Here is a 26,421-nt window from a genome sequence, read left to right as displayed (position 1 = left end):
AATGGAAGTGGCTACTCATTTATTTGGTTTAGCATTTATTAAGCAATAACTATCTTGTAGGTTGTAGTTATTGTACAACTTAGGTGTTTGTAGGTATTTAAAGTATATGTTTGAACAGCATGTGAGAAAAATCACATGACTAGTTTGTTTGTTTCTGCTAAATAGTTGTAGAGGGTTGCTGGATCCTGCTGAATGTCATCCTTTCTTTGCTCCCGGTACCTGTTGTATCTTACAGATGTGCATGGCATCATCTCTCTTTGTACAAACTCCTTCTGATTTGAACTTGCATCCCACCAACAAAGTATTTCTAGTACTCTAGGCCTTTTGGAAACTCTGGAGTCAAGAATCCTCAAAATACTCAAAAGAAGAGTTTTGAGGAATTATGTTCCTTTTTGGCAATTTTTTGCAAGGGTTCTGGACTGTGATCTCCCACATTGGACTTTGGTGTGTCGGGGCAAAGTGTGAGTAGAAGGACCCTTGCTGTTTTCCTTATTTCTAACTGAAGAAGATTTTTTTTTAAATTTTATTTTGAACTGGAGAATAAGCCATTTGCCTTAACCCTGGAAATAATCAGTGAAGCTTTGACATAAACTTTGGGGTGGTACTCGGTTTTTTAGGAAACCCTCTTCTGACAAGCCAGGCTGAGAAAATGGTCACCACAATGTAGAGCAGTTGGGACTTGCCTAGGGGATGAAACTATTCATTGCCTCGCCTTTGCCTCTAGTGCAGTGATTTTCAACCTTTTTCATCTCATTGTACACATAAACTAATTACCAAAATTCTGCAAAAATCTGACAAAAAGTAAGTATAATTTTGAGACATTCACACTGGACAGCTGTTGTGTTGGCTGTTGTTATTTTTTTAATTTGACAGTCTAAGGGAAAAGAAGTCAGTGCCTGTCACAAAATAGTCAGGTATTGCATGTTTTAAAAATTCTTGTGACACACCAGTTACAAATTGCTGCTCTAGTGGGTTCAAGACCAGAGCCCTCTCTTCTCATCTGTAAAATGAAGGGGCTGACTCAAGAGGAGATGAATGGTCTTTTCTACCTTTATCATTCCTGAAATGCTTTGGACTTTTTCTCCTCCCTGTACTAGTTGTTCTTTTAGCTCTACACGAGCCTTGAGAAGCCAAGCCACTCCCTTTTCCTCTTGAGATAATATTTTAGTTGTAATCTTCATCAGTCTCCACCTCAGTCCTGTGGAGGTTTTTTATTTTTTAGTAACATGTTTTCTTATTCACATCTAATTTGGGTTGGTTTACAAACCTGCTGGAAAAATTAAAATCTACCCCACACATATTTACTGAGGTAGTAATCTGAACCACACACTGGGGACATGGTCAGGAAACTGTAGAGCTCTGTCCCACAAGCTCACACAGCTTGGCAGAAATGCCACTTGGCTTCATTGTTGCAGATTCCATTTTAGAGATCATAGGTGCTCATAAGCGTTACTTCTGTCACCCACAGGGAAACTTTATTTATGCCTTTTTCCAAAGGATGTAAGGCAGTTACAAGTAGCTGTAAACACAAATAGTGATGAACATTTTTCTCTGTTTCTTTGGTGCAAAGACAATATGTATCTTCTATTTAGTATTAATTTGGCTGGACTATTTCTATTTTACAGAATTGTGATCTTAATGTGACATATTATTTAACAACAGGGAAAAACATTAAAGGCAGGATGTTCAAAATTCTGAAGACTCCAAGTTGGAAAGTAAGGAGGTGCAGGGAGCTACTACGTGTGTGGACCAGCAGTACTGTCTGTGATGCAGGGAGAAGTCCATTCGGTGGCTCATCTAGGATGCCATAGCGCCCTCTATGGGTGAGAGTTGAGTTGTTTTGCTGACATAATGTTAACCCATAAATGATTTTTGAAAAGTATACTTTTAGCTGCACCTCTGTTGCAAGAGAATAAACTCTATGGAGAACAAAGGAAAACGGTCTACTTTCACTCCAGGAAAGATCTGAGCCAGAGTGGGAGTTGGCAATGGCAGCTTCCTATGTTTCCAGACCGAGGCTTATTTTGTGACCTGATCATAAAGTCACAGGATATTCAGTTGTGCATATTTCACAGTACGCACAAAAATACTCCAAGAAAAAAGTTCAGTGATTTTTGAATGGTTCTCATCTCTACTCCTCTTTACTATCTTAAATATTAGAGAATTAAGAACATTTTATTTTATATGCTTTATAGATGACATTTGGTTGATTACTCATTTTGTTGTTGGTTTTTCTTGGTAGTTTTATTGTCTATTTATTAATTATTTTGACATTTATCATTAATTAATATTTAGAAAAATTATATCAACTTCATATAGGATTTGAAAAATACTAGAAAATTTGCTTGCTATTAAAGAATACCTACTAAGAAAAAATGTCATCTTAGGAAACATCTTTTTAAAATTTTTTATTAAATTTATTGGGGGTACACTGGTTAATAAATTATATAGGTTTTAGGTGGACAATTCTATAACACGTCATCTGTATGTTGTATTGTGTTCCCCACCCAAAGCCAAGTCTCCTCCTGTCACCATTTATCCCTTCTTCACCCTTTCTACTTCTCTCCACCACCGTTTCTCTCTGGTAATCACCATACTGTTATATGGGTTTATGTGGTTTTTTTCTTTTACTTAATCCCTTTCACCTTTATCACCCAGCTCCCATCACCTGTCCCCTCTAACAGCTATTACCCTGTTTCCTTTTTTATGAGAAACATCATTTTTTTAGATAACTGATCCCAGCTATCTTTTACCACCATCTTTGAGCACTGTTTTTCTTGAATCACTGACTCTTAGAAATTAGAATATCATTTTTGCTCACTTCTGTGTTCATTCCAGGTTCACACTGACACACAGGTGCATATAATGAATGCTTGATTTTAAGCCATGGATTTTGGAAAACCTTGTGATATAAGCAGTTATGCAAATTATTAACCCACTTGGTATTTAACAAAGCTGATAAAGTGACTTGCCCATGGTCATAGAACTAACAGGTAGTAGGGCCTGGATTCAAATTCAGAGAGTTTGTTCCCAGAGTTTCCCATATATGGTCAGGTGTATGAATTAGTACACCCATTTCCCTGTCCCCTCCCCCCATAACTGATATTGTCTCCCTTTCCCTGAGGAGCCCTGAGTTACACCTGTAACCACACATTCTGCATGCAGCCCATTTGCTGAGAGGAACTGATTTCTTTCTTGGCTACTGAGATGGGTGTGGCCATAGTTATTGCTTTAGGGGTGGGTAGGAAGCCTGTAGACTGTGTTTGCTGAGGAATTTCTGGGAGAGCAGTGTCCTTTCTCTGCTGGAAAATCTTTGGGTAAGCACCTTTTTTCTCTGTCCTTAGATGTAAATGAAAATATAGCCCAGGCAGTTGTGGACAGCTAAAATAAGACCATTGGAGGTGAGCCTGACATTGCCAATGGCAGACAGATGCAGAAGTAAACCTGATCTTGGTGAACAACCAAGTCAAATCAATCCTGAATCCAACCCTACAGCTAGTATTCAGTTGTAATGCCAGTGGTCAAGGCCAGGCAGGTCCACATTGGATTCGGGCAGGTGGTAGAAAAACTGCGAAGCCGGAAAGGTTTGGACCATTCCATTTAATAGAGTCTCACAACGATGAACAAGTACATAGGCGGGGAAAACCACTTCTCCGGTATGCAAACAGCAAAAATGTCCTATCACAGCAGTGAGCAGGTAATCCTCCATCCAAAATCCTCCTAAGCACAAGCACCCGTAGCCTCATCAGCCACTATACACATGTGCCTCTGCCAGGTTCTTACACACTAATCAAGCAAAGTGCTTGCAGCTGGTATACCAGCAAGCAAGCCTAACACAGCTGGCTGCCTCACATCGGTCATGTAAGCCATTACATCTGATTGTTTAACCTACTTTGAGGTTTTGTTTTTTTAAATTAATCACTCAGTGGAAACTATTCATGGCTATAATTTGGGGAGATAAGATTCTATCTCTTTCTCAAAAGCTATCTGGGTAGAGATTTGACCAGGTATAGCTGTTATGCTTGGAGAGAATTAATTAAATCTCAGTATTTAAGAGCTATGTGATAACTAGTTCATGTTATGTTTACAACTCTATATTTAAATAAAACTTAAATGTCAGGTGCCTGAATATGAATATAAAAATATCAGGACTGGCTGTTACTGCAGCTGAACTCAAATTACGGCTCCCTTAGGGAGAATCAATACTTTTCTTTTAAGCCAAATTCCTACATATATTTCCAAAGGACAAATGATAAATGGCCAAAGAAAATATTTTGAAAATACCTCCACAGAAAATAAAAATTAGGAAAAAATGTTACTTGTCTGTTATAATAGTTGGAAAAATATCTTCCCTTAAGCTCCTCCAATATAGGACCTTGCTTCTCCCCCAAAATAGAGTTAATTAAAAAAAACTCTTAAAGTGGAAGAATCAGTTGCTGGTGAAATACCAATAACTTAAGGATAAAGACAAAATCCAAAGATTTCAATGGTCCTAAACTTTAAAACTAAGAGGGCAGTGCTTCTGTTAGTACTGAGAAAGCCAGGGAACCAAGTATCTTCAGAATGTGCAGTATACTGGTTTTTCTTGTTAGAAAATCTTCAAGGCCCTCTTATTCCAAGATTATTATTACATTTTTCTTTTTCTTTTTCTTTTTTTTGACAGACTCTAAAGGCTTAAGACTTTCCTTTTGGGTTTGGAGAGAACTGCTTTTCTCACCTTCTGGTGTTCTATCTTGAATATAGAATTATAAGATACTTAATAAAGTTGGTAAGAAAATGATTTCCTGATTTTGTTTTATTTATATCATAAAGAATAGAGGTTCCCTAGTCATTTAATGTAATTGACTCAGTATCTGGAGAGGATTGCATTTCAACACTTCGGTGTAAGAAAGAATGGTTTGATTTTCAAGGTGCCTGGATGGTAGAGAGCTCCAGCTCTGGCTGCGAGTCACTTGCCCGTAAAAGGCATAAATAAACACAACAGCCAGGAAATAAAGCAGGTAATCTCTAGCAATGCCTAGAAAATGAAAATGAAATACAAGCCAGGACTCCAATTCTTAAGACCCCATTGAATACTGTGTTCTCAGTCAACTGGTAAGATTTTAATTTATTTTGTTATTGTAATTTCGTGACAAAATGTAATATAACTCATTCATTTTGTACATCAATCCTCTCTCCTTTTAAAAAAATGGCATACATGAGGATGACCTACATTAAAGTAATTAATTGTCTACCATGTGTAGGATTGTAGTGAAAATCTATAAATAATATATAATAAAAAAGTTTGTAGAAAGTTAAAGTATAAAGCATTAGCTTCAGAAAGACATATACATCTTTAAATATTTAAAGGTATTTATTTATTTATTTGCTCATATATTGAACTTATGCTTTATCCACTTGGGCCACCTAGTGGTAATATCCATGAAATATGATTTCTTATACTGAAAAAGAATATAAAACTTTGAGCTCCCAACTTAATAGAAATGAACTGAGTAATATGAATCGTGATCATTGTATACATTCAGATTTTTGTATTAATATTTATTTATTGGTAGAAGGTTGAATATTATAAAATAAATTATAAAAGCATAACTCTATTTATTTTGTTTCTTCTAATAGAGACCACTTAACCAAGAAAACAAAAATGATAAGAAATTACAGTAATTCAGGAGGAGGAAGGTTTCAATGTGTATCATAAAAAAATAGCTATCAAACTTTTAATGAACTAAAATGACTAATACATTTAGAACTCGCTGAATTCCAATGTAATCTTTGTTAAGTGGTGTTGGCTCTAGGTAGTCATGTTTTCCAAGTCAATCTTCCAAATAATCATTAATCTTATGTTTTCACATATTCAAAAAACAAAAGCTAATCACTATTCTGCTTAGTGGTCCATTAGAAACACTTAATACCCAAAGTAAATGGTGGCTAATTTTAGATTTCTTTAAAAGGGAGCTGTAGTTTCCATGTTGGCTCTGTTCTGTAAAAACTCCCAGCAGAGCCAAATCACTAACTGCTTACTGTGATGTCATGTGTTAGAGTCCACCTCCATCTTTGCCTTGTTAACTTTTAAGGAGATTTTTATTTGTTGTTCCAAGAATGCCAGGTTTTTTGGTTTCCTGCTTTCTTAAAGTGCCATATGTCTCTAAAGGTTGTGTGTGTGTGTGTGTGTGTGTGTGTGTGTGTGTGTGTGTATCAGAATTAGCACTAAGAAATGATAGATTTGTCCTCTTTGAATGCACTAAGCTTCCTAGTTGGTACAATTGCAGAACCATAACATGAAATTAGCAGTGAAAATGTTCTCTTTTGAATGATCCTGTTTCTCCAAACTCTGAACTTTTTTTTTATCTCATTTGTGCTTTTCTTAGGTGAGTGGAAGACAGGTTGTTATCACAGGTGGTTAGTAGAAAAAAAGACATTTAGAGAAGTGAAGAGTGTCAGCTTGAAAACGAATTAGTGACTGAGCAGAGTCAGAATGGGTATATGGCATGATCGACTGTCCAAATGATGTGGAGATGTTTTCTCCAAATCTATGTACTCTGGTTGACCAATGTCACCCTGTTAAATTTAATTGTCTAAATTAAAAAATAAAATAAAATAAGCTCCATGAGAGGAGGTGCTTCCCTGAGAGAGAAGGCACCAGGGAGGTCTGTGAGGGGGGAGACAACTGAGGGAGGCTTCTGCTAGGAGCATATGGTAGATGTTTATGACTTTCCCTTTTACTTCTCCTGGGAATACCATAGTTCTGGACGGAATGTGTGGTGGTGAGATAGACATGCTTCCGAGGCTGGATCAATCAGAGAATTTCCTCAGACAATTTTGAACTTGGAACCCATGAGAAGAGTCTGACCTACTCTTGGGGGCGAAACCTTGAAGCTGTGAATTATGGCACTGCTTCCTGCTGTGTGAAGAGAATCGTTCAACAGCTTAGAGATGGAAGCTAGGATGCAGACAGGGGCAGAGATGCAGGCGAGGGAGTATGTCTGAACCAATCTTCTTGGAGTCAATACACTTTTTCTGCTTCAACTAGTTTGACTTGGATTTCTGTCACTCGCAGTCTGGAGTGTCCTGGTTCATACGAAGCAAGGCTGCCTGCATACAGCTAAGTGACTTTTTCAAGTGTTTCGGGGAGATGAGCAGGTTCCAGAGCCCTGAGAATCAGATGAATAATGGTCAGGAGAGTCCATCAAGACCCTCAGCTTCACAACTGAGCCCAGTTGTTCCTTCCTTCAGAAAGCCCTCCTTAACCTTCTCACTCTGAATATTTCCACCATGGCAGCACTGTCTTGCCATCATCTGCTTGCTCCTATGTTTTCCCAAACATGTTGTAAACTCCTTGAAGCCAAAGCCAGCACCTGGATATTGAATAAATAAACAAATAGAGTCTTTTATTCAACCAATAAACTCGAAGATGAATAAAGTCATGAACTACTTATTAATCATTTTGTTTGGAGTTTACACTCTGGGCAGCTTTAATTCTGGACCAATAAACAAACACAAATGAAGATGGCAGTGCTATATAAGTATTGATAAAAGACACTGCAAAGGAGGAGCCTCCTGCCATTAACTGCCCACTTTTAACAGAACAGATTGGTAGGTAAAGGAAACAAAGGACGTAATCTAAACTGACATGAGCTAGGGTGAGAGGAAAGCAGTCATTTCATTCTGGCAGAATAATACCTGAATAGAGACTCTGTTCTGTGGTTACTGTTTTAAGCCGCTGTAACAAACATTGACTGGTGTCTGGATGAACAACTTTGAAAGACTTTGATTGCACCCAAAGATAGAAAAGGCCTTTCTAGAAGAAGAAAGAAAGAGAGCTGTGGAGGAGCCTGTGAGGACTCACACTGGAGTGGATGGGGTTTGGATTTTATGATCCCATCTCAAAAAAGTTGGCCAAGAAGCTTATTTTCAGTCTGTTTTCTATTATTCCATCTTTAAAAATGGTTTTTCTCCTGAAAACATTGAGCAATTATCTAACAAAATAGGACTTTGCTTTGTTTGCTTTGTAAGTCAACTAAATTAGCCTCAGGATCACTGCCTGTTTCCTCTTAGGACCCTGAGCCAAATGAATTGTCTGCTAGAGAACTGTGGTCTTTACCCTCTACAAAGAAGAGCTAGAGACACAGTTGAGGGGCATAAATCAAGAGCTCTATTGTGCTGACAAAATCAGAAAATTACAGTGACATTTATTTAACACCAATTGAGAAATTGCTCCAGGATTTCTATAAAAATGTAGATTAGAGGCCCAGTTTGGTTGAAAAGGGAGTAGTCAGGGGCTGATGCAGATATGGAGATTACAGAGTGCTTGGGTGAAGCTAAATTCATTCTGAGCCCCTTGCATGTGTTAACATGGTCATTATTTTTCACTGCATTGTGCTGGACATTGTGGGAGATTGAAAAAAACCACACCACAACTTGATTAAAATAAACCCTGTGCTCAAGAAAATTAGAGTTCAGTCAAAGGTGACAAAAAACCTAACAGGTTTAAGAGGCTATTAATAAACTTAGGGCAATTTTCTGAAGACAGTTAAGTTACAGGAAAACCCTACTATAACATGATAAAAAGAAGTTCCAAAAGTTCTCACAGGCCTGACCAGGCAGTGGCGCAGTGATGGAGCATCAGACTGGGATGCAGAGGATCCAGGTTTGAAACCCCAAGGTTGCCAGCTTGAGCCCACGTTCATCTAGTCTGAGCAAGGCTCACCAGCTGGAGCCCAAGGTCGCTGCCTTGAGCCCAGGGTCGCTGACTTGAGCAAGGAAACACTTGGTCTGCTATAGTCCCCCGCATCAAGGCACATATGAAAAAGCAGTCAATGAATAACAAAGGTGCTGCAACGAAGAATTGATGCTTCTCATCTCTCTCCCTTCCTGTCCGTCTGTCCCTATCTGTCCCTTTCTCTGTCTCTGTCACAGAAAGAAAGAAAGGGAGGAAGGGAGGGAGGGAGGAAGGAAGGAAGGAAGGAAGGAAGGAAGGAAGGAAGGAAGGTAGGAAGAAAGAAAGAAAGAAAGAAAGAAAGAAAGAAAGAAAGAAAGAAAGAAAGAAAGAAAGAAAGAAAGACTCAAACCAGACTCATTCCAGGAACCATGTATTGATATTTAACCACAATGCTTTTTAAAGTGAAAGAATAAAGGTTGCCATTTTTTGTGTTGTGTTTTGTGTTATGGTCAGATTCACAGTTGGACTATAGTAATTAAAATCTTACTAGCTAGCTTTGTTATACATAAAAAGAATACTATTAGAGTAGGAATGTTCTGCAAACCCTTGGAATTTTGATTTATTATTTCCAAAGAAATTCTGATTTGATTTCTAATTCTAGCCTCTTACCTTTTCACTGAAGCATCTTGCAACCTTATTTGTTTTTTTCTTCTCTAGAATTTTCCATTTTTCTCTCTCTTTTAATTTCTTTCTCTTTCCATTTAAATGTGCCATGTTTACTGCATCTTGGGAAAAAACCCCATAAATTGTCTACTCTTGACTATGAATACTTCCTCTGTTTTTTTAAAGTGTCTTATTTCTCTCTTCCACTCCTGCTTTCCCTATACTTCCTCAAGGTTTGCCTCTCCTTCCTTCCTTCCTTTCCTTCCTTCCTTCCTTCCTTCCTTCCTTCCTTCCTTCCTTCCTTCCTTCCTTCCTTCCTTCCCTTCCTTTCTTCCTTCCTTCCTTCCTTCCTTCCTTCCTTCCTTCCTTCCTTCCTTCCTTCCTTCCTTCCTTTTCTTCCTTCCTTCCTTTTCTTCCTTCCTTCCTTTTCTTCCTTCCTTCCTTCCTTCCTTCCTTCCTTCCTTCCTTCCTTCTTTCCTTCCTTCCTTTCCTTTTCCTTCCTTCCTTCCTTCCTTCCTTCCTTCCTTCCTTCCTTCCTTCCTTCCTTCCTTCCTTCCTTCCTTCCTTCTTCCCTCCCTCCCTCCTTCCCTCCCTCCCTTCCTCTCTTTTTTCTTTTTTTCTTTCTTAATTAATTAATTAATTAATTAATTAAGTGAAAGACAGGGAGGCAGAGAGACAGACTTCCTCATGTACCCGGACCAGAATCCAACTGGCAAGCTCCCTACTGGGTGATGTTCTGCCCATCTGGGGCCATTGCTCTGTTGCTTGGCAATGAAGCTATTCTAGCACCTGAGGCTAGGCCATGGAGCCATCCTCAGTGCTTGGGATCAACTTGTTCAAACTAATTAAGCTATTCCTGCAGGATGTAAGAAGAAAGAGAAAGAGGCCTGACCTGTGGTGGTGCAGTGGATAAAGCGTCGACCTGGAAATGCTGAAGTTGCCAGTTCGAAACCCTGGGCTTGCCTGGTCAAGGCACATATGGGAGTTGATGCTTCCTGCTCCTCCCCCCTTCTCTCTCTCTGTCTCTCTCTCCTCTCTAAAAATGAATAAATAAAATAAAATTAAAATTAAAAAATAAAATGAAAGAGAAAGAGAAGGGGGTGGTGAAGAGGTGGAGAAGCATACGGTCACTTCTGTGTGCTCTGACTGGGAATTGAGCCTGGGACATCCACATGCCAAATGGATGCTCTACCACTGAACCAACTGTCCAGGGCCAAGGTTCACCTCTTAAAGGCTTAGGTAATCTCTTAAAATTTCAAAGGCATTTGTCACCTTTATTGCTGTTGATTCTATCTTCTGCATTACCGAGAGATATAACTCTTCTGCATCTTTTTCTTTTTTTCATCTTTAGTCTTCCTCCTACCCACTCATTATGGGTTTCTTCAACGCTTATTTCATAGAACTCTGCTGTTCTTTTGATGTATTCTTCCCTTTGAAAAAGTCATCCATACTCAAAATTTCACCTCTCCCTTTTATACATGCTACTTTATATCTGTCCATACCTTATTAATTTACCTAGATGCCAGTATTTATTTCTAAGTGATTCCCAGAAGTTCCATTTAAGTATTCTGCTGTCACCATCAAGTGCAAAGTGAACAAGCCTTAGTTCATAACATTTCCCATATGGCTTCTCATGATTATAATGATGACAATGATAATGATAATAATAACAATAATAATTGAAAATACTCATGCAGCATGTACACCTAGCCTGGCACTTTTCTAAGTTCTTTATATGTATTAATTCACTAATCCTTAAAATACTATTCTTATTTTATAGAAGAAAGAACCAGGCCTAGAGATGTGAAGTGCTGTCAATTGACATCACAGAGCTACAAGCAGGGAAGCCAAGCTTCCCTCTGGGCAGTGTTGCCTCAGAGTCTTTACCGCTAATCAACATTCTCTATTTTTATGCCATGTCTTCCAATTCCCCACTCTTAAAGCTGTACATTGCTTTTCATTTCAGTCCAATCCATAAGTGCTTTACTTTTCTTTCAGTATGTTTCCGAGGTCTGTATCATCAGGGTCTGCAAAAGCATAAATGGCCCATTCAGAAAAAAAAGACACAGAGGTACAGTTAAAGAAACCAGAAAGGGATGGGGAAGCTTAGTGGTGTTAACACCATTGGAATACTACCACTAACCTTAGTCTTAAAAGGGTCAAAGGGGTTTAACAATGCTATGGGAATTCAGAAAAAGCTGGATTCCTGGAGGAATACAGTCTTGCTAAACTCTAGTGAGGTCATGGGATGCAGTGGGGAGGTGAATAAGGGGGATGAATATCCTTTCTTCTTTCTTCTTGTGGTTTCTGTTTCCCACTTGTGCTTCATTACCTAACACTTGGATCCTTGTCATTGCCTCCTCAATGATCTACCTTCTTCCCCCTTCACTTTATCCTGCTGCCCTATCACCGACCAGTCTCTCTAAGACACCACATTTGTTATGCCATTTTTCTTCTCATAATCTTCAAAGGCCTCTCATTGCTCCTTAGTTTATTGTTAACAGTTCTGCAAATCCTGAGTACAATCCTTCTTTCAAATATTAACTTCTGCACTTGACCAATGGTGGTGCAGTAGATAGAGTGTCAATTTGGTATGCTGAGGTTCCAGGTTCAAAATCCTGAGGTAGCAACTTACTGTGGGCTCATCTAGCTTGAGCACAGGCTCACCAGCTTGAGTGCGGGTTACCAGATTGAAGACCAAGGTTTCTGGCTTGAGCCCAAGGTTCCTGGCTTGAGCAAGGGGTCACTGGCTTGGCTGGAGCCCATACCGCCAAGGCACATATGAAAAAACAAATGAACAACTAAAGTGATGCAACTACGAGCTGATGCTTGTCATCTTTTTTCTTTCTTGTCTGTCTCTGTCTTTCTCTTGCTAAAAAAAAAAAAAAGAAAAAGAAAAATATCTTTTGCAACTCTCCTAGCCCTTTGTTCCAATTTGTCTCCTCATTATTTTCTTTCTAAAAACATTCCACTTTCATACCTGCATCAAATGCTATACCTGAAATACCTTTGCTCTTCTATCCTTCAAGGCTCACCTCTTGTATAAAAATTTCTCTGACCATTTTTGACTTTCCAAGTTTCTGCTGAATCATGGGTAACACCTTACAAGTTAGGTCGAATTATATTGTTATTTGTTTCATAAGTATGTGTTTTGTCTCTTCTAACTGAGGGTGAGGATCTCAAAACCAAGGCTGTGGTTCATGGCTTGTTGGTGGCTCTCATTTTCTAAGCTATTTATAGTGTGAAGGGGCACACTTAAAGCAATGTGGGAACAGTTAACATACCCACAAAAAGTGATCTATGCTCTAAGCCACTTCCTGTACAATCAGGACCACCCAAGCTTCAAGTTGCTCCCTCTCCAGTCAGCCCCAGGTGCTCTCCTTTGCTGCTGGATGCACTTCAGATCAGGTGCCCAGGTTATCTCTGTGACCAATCTTTGCTACTGTAGGCTGCAGGCCTTACTGTAATATGTCTTTGAGATTCATCTGTGCTCTGTAGACATCTCCCGGTTTCCCTTCTGGGGATTGTTCATCTTCATTTGGTTGGAAATGAACACTCTTTGTGATGTAAGTAAGCTATCCTGTTTGCCAAGAGTTGCCTGTTGGGATGAAATTATTTGGTTCACACCCTAAAAAAATTTCAGTTTACTGACCCTAAGCTACTGTTTCTGGCTTAAGTTGGTGCCAAGTCAATTATTCCCTCACATGGGCCGATGTCTGGGGCATGATTTTTATTTCTCTTCTTTTCTTTAGAATCTCAGTGCTGGAGTTGTCTGTGAGCTCTGCCCACCCAAGAATCTTTCATGATCCCTCTGTGGCATGCTTGTATATGACCTGAGTTCACCTAACTAGCAAAACAACTTGTTCTCACAGGACCCTTGTCATCTGTCATACACCATTACGTTTACATATTAATTTTTCTTTTTCATTTATCCAATTGCATACTTTATGGCTCTATAATGTCTTTTACTGCCACTAGAAGGCTTAAAATGCAACATTTAAACAGATAAGTAGAGATAGGATGAATTAGAGAACATAAATGGATTTATTCCATTGGCTATTTGAATGATTTCTCTGGCCTTAATTCTAGAAGCTCTCTCTCTTTCTTTGTATTTTTCTAACCTATCTTTTTCAATAAATGTTCCTTAAAATGGCTGGTTCTCCAATAGTTTAATCTGAACTGGAGAAATTTTTAAACTGATCCTAAGAAAGGCCAAAGTATTTCAGAGCGAAAAAGAATTTGCATAATGAAGTCTATTAATAATGGACATCTTGAGGTCTCTCTTTGCCTCCCTTGACAGGCCTCCCTCTCCCTCTTGACATAAGTTTGTGTCTTGAGTAGGTTTTTTCCACGTGACACTGATAATTCCCAGCGGGCTGGAGTACTACAATAGTCTGGAAGAAGTGATAAGCAAAGGGACATAAAACCTAATACTGGTTCCTGGAGTAAGTCAGTACAAAAGCATTAATGGAGGAGAGACAAGATGGCGCTGGAGTAGGCGAACATACCAGCATCTACCTCCCAGAACCAATGTGGATTACAAACTAATTTTATGAACTATCAACTGGAAAAACCAACTTTGGACTAAACTAAAAGGACTCTTCAACCCAGGAACGCTGAAGAAGCCACCCAGAGACTGGTAGGAAAAGCGGAAACGCGGAGAGGGCTGCCCAGCTTCTCGGAGCGAACGGCAGCAGGGAGAGACTCGCGTGGCGGGAAGTGAGTTTAGCAGAGGGGAAAGGGCCCTGAGCCCCAGGAACAAAGCCCCAGCCTGCAGCCCCAGAGCCCAGAAGAAGCATAAGGACAGTATTTAGCTGGAAACAAGTCAGGATACTGTTTGTGAGAGAGTCTGATTTCTCAGACCCAGGATCCTTCTTAAAGGGACCACGCAGAACATCTCTCTCACAAACACTCACCCGGGGCTCCTGGAGACGGAGGGAGAGGGGAGAGAACCACAGTAACAGGAAGAGAGTGCAACCTAGGAGGCATAGGGAGAAACATTTTTGGGAGATAGCCACTCTAACCCCTGGGACGAGTCACTCCCCAAAGCTGAAGTGAATATTTCCCCCGGAAACAGCAATACCAGCAAAGGAAAGCAGGAGAGCAGCCAAACAAGCTCCCCCGCGGCACTCAGAGCAGAGTCGCATAGAAGGAGGGAGCTTTCGGGTCTACGGTAGTGAGTCTTAGGGTCCGAGCTGCAACGCCCCCACCCACGCGGCTGAGGGCACACCGGAGAGCGGGCGGCAGCGGGAGACAAAAGCGCGGTTCTGCTGGCAGGGGCGGAAGCCGGCTGGCCACCAGTGGGCTCAGGTGTGAGCTCAATCTTGCCCGGCTAGGGAGAAGGGGGCGTGCAAAAGCGGCTAAGCTCAGCTGCCGGCAGCCTGTAATCCAGCCTCCAGGAGAAGGGCGGGAAACCCAGAAAGGGTAGAAACCAGCCCCGGAGCAAGGGCAGAGGGGCACATCCCTGCCCCGCCTGTGCAACCCAGGCTTGCGGTCTGACTTGGTAGCAGGCTCCTCCCGCGGGGGTGGAGCCAAAAGCCCAGAAGAGGCGGAGTTCCGCTACGAAGCTGAGCTTGGGCACGCAGCCTTTCCTGGTGGTAGAGCCAAGGCTAGCAGCTGTTCCTTGAGTGGGATCATCCTGCAAAGACAGGGCGAAAGCTCGGAAACAGGCTGAGACCCGCAGCTGAGCAAAGGTGCTCGCCAGTGCCCTCAGGACCGAGCATAACATCACACACGGGGGCGGGGCAAAGGCCAAGGCCACCAACCCTTGTGCACCCGAGCACGTGATCACAGCCACTCTCGTGAAGAGAAAATGCGGAGGCAGAGAAATACAACACAAATAAACCAAGAGAAATCCCCAGAAAAGGACCTAAGTGAATCAGATATAACCAAATTACCAGATGCAGAGTTTAAAATAACGATTGTTAGGATGCTCAAAGATATTAGAACCACCATAGATGGCCATTACGAAAACCTAAATAAAGAGATAACAAATATAAAAAAGGACATTGAAATAATAAAAAAGAATCAGACAGAAATGACAAATACAATATCTGAAATAAAGAATACAATGGAAGGAATTAAAAGCAGAATGGATGAAGCAGAGAATCGAATCAGTGAGTTAGAGGACACAATAAATAAAGGCATGGAAGCAGAGCAGAAAAAAGAAAAGAGACTCAAAAAGTCTGAGGAAACTCTAAGAGAGCTCTGTGACAACATGAAGAGAAATAACATCCGCATCATAGGGGTTCCTGAAGAAGAAGAGAAAGAACAAGGGATAGAGACTTTGTTCAAACATATTATAGCGGAAAACTTCCCCCAATTAAGGCAGGAAAATATTTCACATGTTCAGGAAGCACAGAGAACTCCATTAAGGAGAAATCCAAAGAAACCAACACCAAGACACATCATAATTAAATTACCAAAGCTAAATGATAAAGAGAAAATATTAAAAGCTGCTAGAGAAAAAAAGACAATCACCTACAAAGGAGCCCCCATAAGGATGACTTCTGACTTCTCAACAGAAACACTTGAGGCCAGAAGGGAATGGCAAGAAATATTCAAAGTAATGCAGAATAAGAACCTACAACCAAGACTACTTTATCCAGCAAGACTATCATTTAAAATTGAAGGAGAAATAAAAAGCTTTACAGACAAAAAAAAACTAAAGGATTTCACTACAACCAAACCAAGGCTGCAAGAAATGCTAAGGGACCTGTGGTAAACAGATCAAAGGAAAAAAAGAATATAGCAAAAGAGAAAAACAGTTTTAAAGAAAAAAATGGCAATAAACCATTACATATCAGTAATAACCTTAAATGTTAATGGATTAAATGATCCGATCAAGAGACATAGGGTAGCTGCGTGGATAAGAAAACAGGACCCATACATATGCTGTCTACAAGAGACACACCTTAAATCAAAAGATGCACACAGACTGAAGATGAAAGGATGGAAAAAAATATTTCACGCAAATGGAAATGAAAAAAAAGCTGGGGTAGCAATACTTATATCAGACAAAATGGACTTTAGAACAAAGACCATAGTTAGAGATAAAGAAGGTCACTACATAATGATAAAGGGAGCAATACAAAAGGAAGATATAACCATTATAAATATCTATGCACCTAATATAGGAGCACCTAAATATATAAAGCAGACTTTGATGGACTTAAAGGGCGAGATCAACAGCAATACTATAATAGTAGGAGATTTCAATACCGCATTAACATCATTAGATAGGTCCTCAAGAAAGAAAATTAACAAAGAAACAGCAGACTTAAAGGACATATTAGATCAACTCGATTTAATAGATATCTTCAGAACCTTTCACCCTAAAACAGCAGAATATACATTCTTTTCAAGCACTCATGGTACATTCTCTAGAATAGACCACATGTTAGGGCACAAAAGCGGGCTCAACAAATTTAAGAAGATTGAAATCATATCGAGCACTTTCTCTGATCACAATGGCATTAAACTAGAAATCATCCACAATAGAAAAATTGAAAAACATTCAAACACTTGGAAACTAAATAGCACGTTATTAAACAATGAATGGGTTAACATTGAGATCAAAGAAGAAATTAAAAAATTCCTAGAAACAAACGATAATGAGCATACATCAACTCAAAATTTATGGGACACAGCAAAAGCAGTCCTGAGAGGGAAGTTTATAGCATTACAGGCATACCTCAAGAAGCTAGAAAAAGCTCAAATTAACAACTTAACCCTGCATCTAAAAGAACTAGAAAAAGAACAGCAAGTAAAGCCCAGAGCTAGTAGAAGGAAGGAAATAATAAAGATCAGAGCAGAAATAAGTGACATAGAGGCTAAAGAAACAATACAGAGGATCAATGAAACCAGGAGCTGGTTCTTTGAAAAGGTAAACAAGATCGATGAACCCTTAACAAGACTCACCAAGAAAAAAAGAGAGAGGACTCAAATAAATAAAATTAGAAACGAGAGTGGAGAAATAACAACTGACACAACAGAAATACAAAATATTGTAAGAAAATACTATGAAGAACTGTACGCCAAAAAACTAGACAACCTAGATGAAATGGACAAATTCCTTGAATCATATAATCTTCCAAAAATCAATTTGGAAGAATCAGAAAACCTAAACAGACCAATTACAACAAATGAGATTGAAACAGCTATCAAAAAACTCCCAAAAAAGAAAAGTCCTGGGCCTGATGGCTTCACAAGTGAATTCTACCAAATATTCAAAGAAGAACTAACTCCTATTCTTCTCAAGCTATTTCAAAAAATTCAAGAGGAAGGAAGACTTCCAAACTCCTTTTATGAGGCGAGCATAATTCTGATTCCAAAACCAGGCAAAGACAACACAAAAAAAGAAAATTATAGGCCAATATCCCTGATGAACTTAGATGCAAAAATCCTCAATAAAATATTAGCAAACCGGATCCAGCAATATATGGAAAAAATCATACACCATGATCAAGTAAGATTTATTCTTGGGAGGCAAGGCTGGTACAATATTCGCAAATCAATCAATGTGATTCATCACATAAACAAAAGAAAGGAGAAAAACCACATGATAATTTCAATAGATGCAGAAAACGCATTTGATAAAGTCCAGCACCCATTCATGATCAAAACTCTCAGCAAAGTGGGAATACAGGGAACATACCTCAACATGATAAAGGCCATCTATGACAAACCCACAGCCAACATAATACTCAATGGGCAAAAATTAAAAGCTATCCCCTTAAGATCAGGAACAAGGCAGGGTTGCCCCCTTTCACCACTCTTATTCAACATAGTTCTGGAAGTCCTCGCCACAGCAATCAGACAAGAAAAAGAAATAAAAGGCATCCAAATTGGAAAAGAGGAAGTAAAACTATCATTATTTGCAGATGACATGATATTGTATATAGAAAACCCTAAAGTTTCAGTCAAAAAACTACTAGACCTGATAAAAGAATTTGGCAAGGTGGCAGGATATAAAATCAATACTCAGAAATCAGAGGCATTTTTATACACTAATAATGAACTGTCAGAAAGAGAAATCAGAGAATCAATCCCCTTTACCATTGCAACCAAAAAAATAAAGTACCTAGGAATAAATCTAACCAAGGAGATTAAAGACTTGTACTCAGAAAATTATAAAACATTGATAAAAGAAATCAGGGAAGATACAAATAAGTGGAGGCATATACCGTGCTCATGGTTAGGAAGAATAAACATCATTAAAATGTCTATATTACCCAAAGCAATTTATAAATTCAATGCAATACCAATGAAAATACCAATGACTTACTTCAAAGACATAGAACACATATTCCAAAAATTTATATGGAACCAAAAAAGAACACGAATAGCCTCAGCAATCCTGAAAAGGAAGAAAAAAGCGGGAGGTATCACACTTCCAGATATCAAGTTATATTATAAGGCCATTGTACTCAAAACAGCATGGTACTGGCATAAGAACAGGCACATAGATCAATGGAACAGAACAGAGAACTCAGAAATAAACCCACAGCTCTATGGACAACTGATATTTGACAAAGGAGGTAAGACAATACAATGGAGTAAAGACAGCCTCTTCAACAAATGGTGTTGGGAAAACTGGACAGCTACCTGCAAAAAAATGAAACTAGACCACCAACTTACACCACTCACAAAAATAAACTCAAAATGGATAAAAGACTTGAATGTAAGCCGTGAAACCATAAGCATTTTAGAAGAAAACATAGGCAGTAAGCTCTCTGACATCTCTCGCAGTAATATATTTGCTGATTTGTCTCCACAGGCAAGTGAAATAAAAGACAGGATAAACAAATGGGACTTTATCAAACTAAAAAGCTTCTTCACAGCTAAAGACAATAAGAACAGAATAAAAAGACAAACTACACAATGGGAGAATATATTTGACATAGCATCTGATAAGGGGTTAATAACCAAAATTTATAAAGAACTTGTAAAACTTAATACCAGGAAGACAAACAATCCAATCCAAAAATGGGCAAAAGAAATGAATAGACATTTCTCCAAAGAGGACACACAGATGGCCAATAGGCATATGAAAAAATGTTCAACATCATTAATGATTAGAGAAATGCAAATTAAAACCACAATGAGATATCACCTCACACCAGTCAAAATGGCGCTCATCAATAAAACAATACAGAATAAGTGCTGGCGAGGATGTGGAGAAAAGGGAACCCTCCTGCACTGCTGGTGGGAATGCAGACTGGTGCAGCCACTGTGGAAAACAGTATGGAGATACCTCAAGAAATTAAAAATCGAACTGCCTTTTGACCCAGCTATACCACTGGTAGGAATATACCCCAAGAACACCATAGCACTGTTTGAAAAGAAGAAATGCACCCCCATGTTTATGGCAGCATTGTTCACAATAGCAAAGATTTGGAAACAGCCCAAGTGTCCATCAGAGGATGAGTGGATTAAAAAGCTTTGGTATATATATACTATGGAATACTACTCAGCCATAAGAAATGATGACATAGGATCTTTTACAACAACATGGATGGGCCTTGATAACATTATACTGAGTGAAAGAAGTAAATCAGAAAAAACTAAGAACTATATGTTTCCACACATAGGTGGGACATAAAGATGAGACTCAGAGACATGAACAACAGTGTTGGGGTTACAGGGTGGGGGGAGGAGAGGGAGGGGGTTGGGGGAGGGGAGGGGCACAAAGATCATGGCTTTTCAGCATTTGCCATATTCCCCCCTTAATCTATAGACAGACAGCAAATATTTACGTATGGTGTTCCCCCTATAAAGACTGCTGTCTTAGGGACAAATGCTGACAAACTATTGCAGCAGTTCCTCCTTCTTCAAAGTCTTATATGTAAACATAGAGCTCCATGTTTCATAGGACATACTCAAGCTCACTCCATGCTCCCTGGTGCTTTAGCACAAGGGAATGACCTCCCCCCCTTTTTTATTTTTTTTTTGTATTTTTTTTTATTTTTTTTTTTGTATTTTTTCTTTTATTTATTTATTTTTTGTATATTTCTGAGGATGGGGATGGGGAGGCAAGCAGACAGACTCCTGCATGCGCCTGACTGGGATCCACCTGGCATGCCTACCTGGGGGGAATGCTCAGCCCATCTGGGATGTTGCTCTGTTACAACCGGAGTCATTCTAGCAACTGGGGCGGAGGCCATGGGGCCATCCTTAGTGCCCAGGGTGGATTTGCTCCGGTGGAGCCTTGGCTGTGGGCGGGAGGAGAGGGACCAGGAGGGGGGAGAGGGGGAGGGGTGGAGAGGTAGATGGGCGCTTCTCCTGTGTGCTCTGGCCGGGAATCGAACCCGGGAATTCTGCACACCAGGCCAATGACTCCGACGGGTCTACCATATCATGCTTTTAACTTAAAAAAAAAAAATTTACATTTCTTTTGAAAGCTGATGAACAGGAGACACCAAATCTACCTTCTTTTTAGATCTAGCTAATAACACTGTTCTGTCTTTTTTCCAAATAGCTCCAGATATATGGAAAAGATTCATATAGGCGGATGGGGATCCTCAAACCCCTCAGCGAGATCTTCTGAGAATGGCTTTTAAGATACCTAGAGGCAGAAAAAGCCCAATAGAGATCAGGGGGAACTACCAGCTTTTAGGATACACCCTTAAAGGCTCCAGCACCCCAAAGGGGTCTCATAGGATGCCATCTGGGTCCTGCTTCAATAGTGGAAAGGAAGGTCATTGAGCTAAAGCCTGCCAGGCTTACACACCTCTGCTGTGAGGAAACAGGGACACTGGAAGGTAGGCTTCCCCCTCGCTCCTCTAAGGGAGGGTTCAGTCTCTTCCAGGCCTGCTCCAGCCACCTATGACCTAACCTTGCCCAGAATGCCGGGGTTTGCCACTGAAGGCTGAAGGTGCCCAGGGCCGTCGACCCCATCTACGACACTGTGGACGAGCCTAGGGTATTTCTTCCAAGAAGCAGATAAACTGATCTCATTTGCACAAGGGCCACTTAACTATGTTTTGCCTGAATAGTCAGGTTCTTTATTCTTCCCTCAAAGATCTCTGTTGTGGGTGTTGATAGTCCTATTTTCTGCTGCTTTGCTTAATATATAGTGATTCCTTTATTCCTCCTACCTCAATGCCCCACTCATATTTCAGGCTGGGACCTACTCTTAATTTAGAGCTCTCTTTCCTCCTTTTGCCAACTTGTATTATGAATTTACCTTTGCCACCCAGCTTAGTGTATCCCAAGGTTCTCTTTACCAGGCCACAGTCACAGAGCTCCAGGGAAAAGCAACCTGGTCTCAACTCTCCAGGCAGAGGAGAACAGAAGCTCCATATCCATGCATGCTGCAAATGGCTTTTTCCAGTCTACCTGAATCATTACCAGCTAGAAGCAGCGGTCATTGGGACTTGGACATGAGCTGCAAAGTACAGAATGGTGACAACAATTCCAGTGCCATACGGACTTTTCCTGTGGGGAACTTTCCTGGACTCCTGCTCCCTGTGACAGCTCCTAACAGACTGAACTGTGGTTGGGTTGCATTTTTCAGGGATTTGGCATGGTGAGGGGGCCAACTTGGACTTGGGGAACATGTTAAGGACACTAAAAAAAAAAAAAAAAAAAAAAAAAAAAAAAAAAATAATAATAATGGACATCTTGGGGCCTTCTGAACTACACAGTCACAGTTAAAAAATAATTTTGCATGACTATTAATTTTGGAGCAAAGAAATGCAACTTTCATCTTTTTAAAAAATCTATTGGGGTTTGTAATTAGGTGAAGAAATGCACTCTTCTCCAAGTTCAGCAGTAGTTAGCTATCTAGATGGGTTTTTTTTCTACCAACTAAAATATATCTTGCTTTTTTCATGATGATCACAGAAATGGGAAACATCACCAGTCTAGCTAAATCAACATGCAGAAAATAGAGGGAAAAAAAGAACATTTTTTAAAAGCAGTTGAGTCCCCATAAGAACATTCCTCCGAAGATTTGAACATCATGAAAGAATTCACTTATCTGTATATTTCAACTGGCATAAAATTGTATGATGTGAAAGAGGAAGCTAAGGCTAGAGGGATGCAGAGAAGGGGCCTGGGCAATGTCCTTTCGCAGACACAAAGACCTTCTTTTGGTGGAATGGAAAAGAAAACCAACCCCCCAGAAGCTGAACTTGGTGAGACTGTGGGCTTGCAAGTGCAACCAGCTGAAACTTTGTAAACATTTAGCATAAAACTCATTCTTAATCTCATAAACTTAATTTTTTCCCTCTTGCATATGGGATGCATAAAAAGGGAATAAAACTTTAGTAAATTGAGCCTTACTTGTGCTTTATAAAAAAGAAATTGAATTGCTCTAATGGCAGCTGCAGCTGGCTTTCAGCTTTGAACAACCCGTGTAAATCTAGCTTTTAGTGCTTGATTTAGTAAACACTCAGCTGCAAACCGGCCTGGAAAACAACTCTGAGTGCAGGGTGCTCTGTAGAGGTAGTTATGTAACCTTCGTGCTATGCCTTTAAAATGTGTGAAGAATAGTAGACACCCTGATTGAGATATCTTATAATTATCCTTTACTCTATATTTAAATCTGCATGGTGTTTGCTACTCACAATACATAGAACTAGCACAAAAGAATTCAAATTGGCCATACATTTAAATGTATGTGTAGTAATCAATAAAATCTTTAAAAAGTGGAGTATTACTAACCAGTTCGGAAGCCAGAGTTGAGTTGGCCACCTTGTATGCTTATCTTCAGGTGACAACCACAGCTTGTTTTTGCTTCTGCCTGGCCTTCTGCAATCCTTGTCACACTCCCACACATTGAGGAGTTGCAAGACATCCTGTTTCCTATTCCGTGTAGCAAAGGCTACATGTGCCCAGTTTATAATTTTTGCTAAAAATAGGGAGAAAAATCTTGTTCTTCATGAATACGATGAAACATCCAACTGCTTTTAAGTGGATGCACAAATAATTGTTATGATTCTAATGCCGGTTCATTAAATTTTTTTTGTGACCTGGACTTTGTGGGGATTTCTGTTTTGATTGTTGTCTTTTATCCAGTCACTCTTTATATACACTGGCAGACAAAATGAGAGTTGGCACCTTATGGTGTTCCTGCTAAAGGAACCCTTTAAAATAATTCTAGCTCGAATGGCCAAGAATAGTTTTGGGAACAACTTTGAATCACTAGTTCTCCTTTCTTCCTCCCTTAAATGTCTTCTAGTATCTCACGCTTATTTCTAGGGAGCTGTCAACCAAACCTGCCTAAAATTAAGAGTGAAGGAATTGTTTCCAATTTTAAAAGGGATTCTTACATGTGGAAAAGTCTGAAGACCCCCAAATTTGTGCTGTTTTCATGACAAGTTCTGGGGTTAATCTTCTGGGCAGAGGGTAGCTTCTTCTAAGGCTGGCTCTGGGCACAGTGACTGGCCTTTAGAGAAATAAACTCCTTTTTCCACCATCTGGTGGTTCAGCTGCCAGCAATGGGAGCTATTAAATAAATGAAGATTTCATGAAATTTGAAAACAAGACCGCTGCGCAGCATGGTAGGTGGAGAGTCATGAGTGGATGGTTCCACTCATGGCTCTGTTGTTATCAGCTGAGTGACTTTAGGGAAATCATTTAAACTCTCTGGGGATGTGTCTGGTCTACCTTTCAATACTGTTTCAGGATCAAATCAAAACATGAGAAAGCACTTTGAAAACTATTAGTTTTGGGAGAATTTGATTGTTCAAGGCAGTGAAAGTTACATACATAGTGAGGAATATCTTAATCCCTGAAGGAGGGTAATCATCATTTGTATCATTGTGTTTCAGAGAAGTAATGTCAGCAAGTAACAGATGCCTGTGGGTATTAAGCCTGGGATGAAATTCTGGATCCTGGAGAATATTGGATCACTGACTATTCAAACAGTTAAAAAGGATGAAAGCACTACAGAAGTTAAAATAAAAATATTAAGATGAAAGCAGGTGGGCAATTCCAAGTGTAATCTGTATTGTACCTCTCCCTAACCAGAGGTTCAGATAATATCATGTCTCTTTTTAATATTCAAGTTAATCCCTTGAAAGCCTACCTGTTTATATTGGAAGTTCAGCATTGTTTCTTTGTTTTTAAATTAAATTTTTATAAAAATTGTACATGCATGTAGTTAAAAATTAAATAATAATAAAAGAGCTATTACAGAATTTAGCTGTTACAAAATTTAGTTGCCTAATTCACTCCTATGCATTTTCCTTGGTCTTCCTCTCAAAGACCACAAGTTACAACTCTTCTTAAAGCTCCTTTTGGGCTTTACATTCTCCAAAATTCTAAAAACTGTGCATATATTACTATCTCTTGATCCATCATTTTAGACCATCTATTAAATCCTAATCATGGAAGATACAGCTAGCCCTTTATTCTCCTGCCATTTTGCTTCTCCTTTCTCGTCTTCCCAATATAGCTGTATTACAATTTTGGTTAAATTAGTATTACTGTCATTCTAATATTCTTTAGAATTGAGGATTATTGTATACCAGGGTAATTTTTTCCTTCCTTTATATTTTCATAAAGCTAATAACACTTTTTTTCATTGTATCTATTGTTAATTATTTCTATTTTTTTCTAGTGGACTTTTAGTAAACATTTCACAAACTCAGCCACATCAGCTAATTAATTAGTTCCTGTCTGTATGTCTTGAGACACTGCTCCTGGGCTCTTTCTTTCTTCTGCCAACTAGATTACTTATGCTCCTCATCCCAGGCCTTTCTGAACTCTTACCTTTCTCTTTTTGCTTCTCTCTCCCTCTCTTTTTTATTAGAGGACATCCTTCAGCAGTTTATCTAGTCCATATTATAGTAGCAGAGAAAAACCAGGAGGCAGCCATTGCCATGCTGGTCTCTTGCTCCACATATTTCATTCATTTTCTGTACTTGGTGCCCATTTATTATTAGGGTCTCTCTTTACCATCATCTTGAACATTCTTTTTTCTCTCTCTTGCTTCAAAATGCCTCTTTCCTGTATTCTATAAATTCCTTCTCCATTTATTTCTTCACCTGGTGAGAGTATCTTCAATAGCCTCATAAAAAAGTGTGCAGAAAAAGCAAATTTTTTGAGACTTTACATATTTTATTAAAGCAGTTTAATTTTACCTCATCTTGGATTTATGGCTGGTTAAATTCTAAGTTAGAAGTAATTTTCTTAGTGATGTCAGAGAAATGGCACTGTGAAGAGTGATACCAATAAATCTCAACAAAATTTCAACAAGTTTCTTCAACCAGAGACAGAAAAATCTATCCTTGGAGCATGTAGAAGTCCCACACACTGAACATGAAGGTATGATCAAGCAAAAAATTGACTAAATATATAATCAATCCCAAAGGAAATAAGACGGAGAGAGGAACACTCCACCTTCCTCACTAACCTAACCAAGGGCTGCTTTCACCTGGAACTGAGAGAATAGGAGCTAAGGTGGGCAAAGGGTGTGGAGAGAGCCAGGCTGCAGCACAGACATCTGAGCCAGGCTGCGGCACAGACATCCAAGCCAAGGAAAGACTGTGCCTGCAGCGACCCAGCCAACACGCAAGCTGATGCTCGCGCCAGACCCTGACAAAGATGGGCGAGTGGCGGCAGCCATTAGACCCAATATCCTCATTGGCGAGCGCAGATAGTGTGCGAGAGGTTCCTCCTAGCGCCCCAGGAGTGGGCGCCTGTGTTCCCAGACAGAGGGGCAGAGTCAGAGGTCTTTGTGTGGGCTCTGACCAGAGTCTCGGTGTGGTTCCTGCATCCAGAACAGTAACATGCAGGGAGTGCGAAAAAGTGAACTTCCCTATGCCTGAACTTCTCCAGGTGGGCGGGGTACCTCATCCAGCCATACAAGCTAACAGACCCAGGAAGGATTAGCTTAACCCACAGTCTGCTCACCTCTCAACTGACCTATGCGACTCTAACTGATAAGATCTCTCTCAGTTCAGCAATCTAAGAAAAGAGGCATGATATATTTTAGTGCCTCTTGCTATGCACATAGGGGTGGGGGCAACTTCTGATTGACAGAGCTTTCATATTCAGGGCTATATGTTAAAGAGAGGGATTTGGCAGCTTGTAAGAGCACCTGTTTTGCAAACAGTGACTAGGGCATCTTCTACCCAGCCAAAAGAGGT

Source organism: Saccopteryx bilineata, chromosome 5 (assembly GCF_036850765.1).
Source record: "Saccopteryx bilineata isolate mSacBil1 chromosome 5, mSacBil1_pri_phased_curated, whole genome shotgun sequence".
Taxonomy (NCBI): Eukaryota; Metazoa; Chordata; class Mammalia; order Chiroptera; family Emballonuridae; genus Saccopteryx; species Saccopteryx bilineata.
This window is presented reverse-complemented; position numbering follows the sequence as displayed.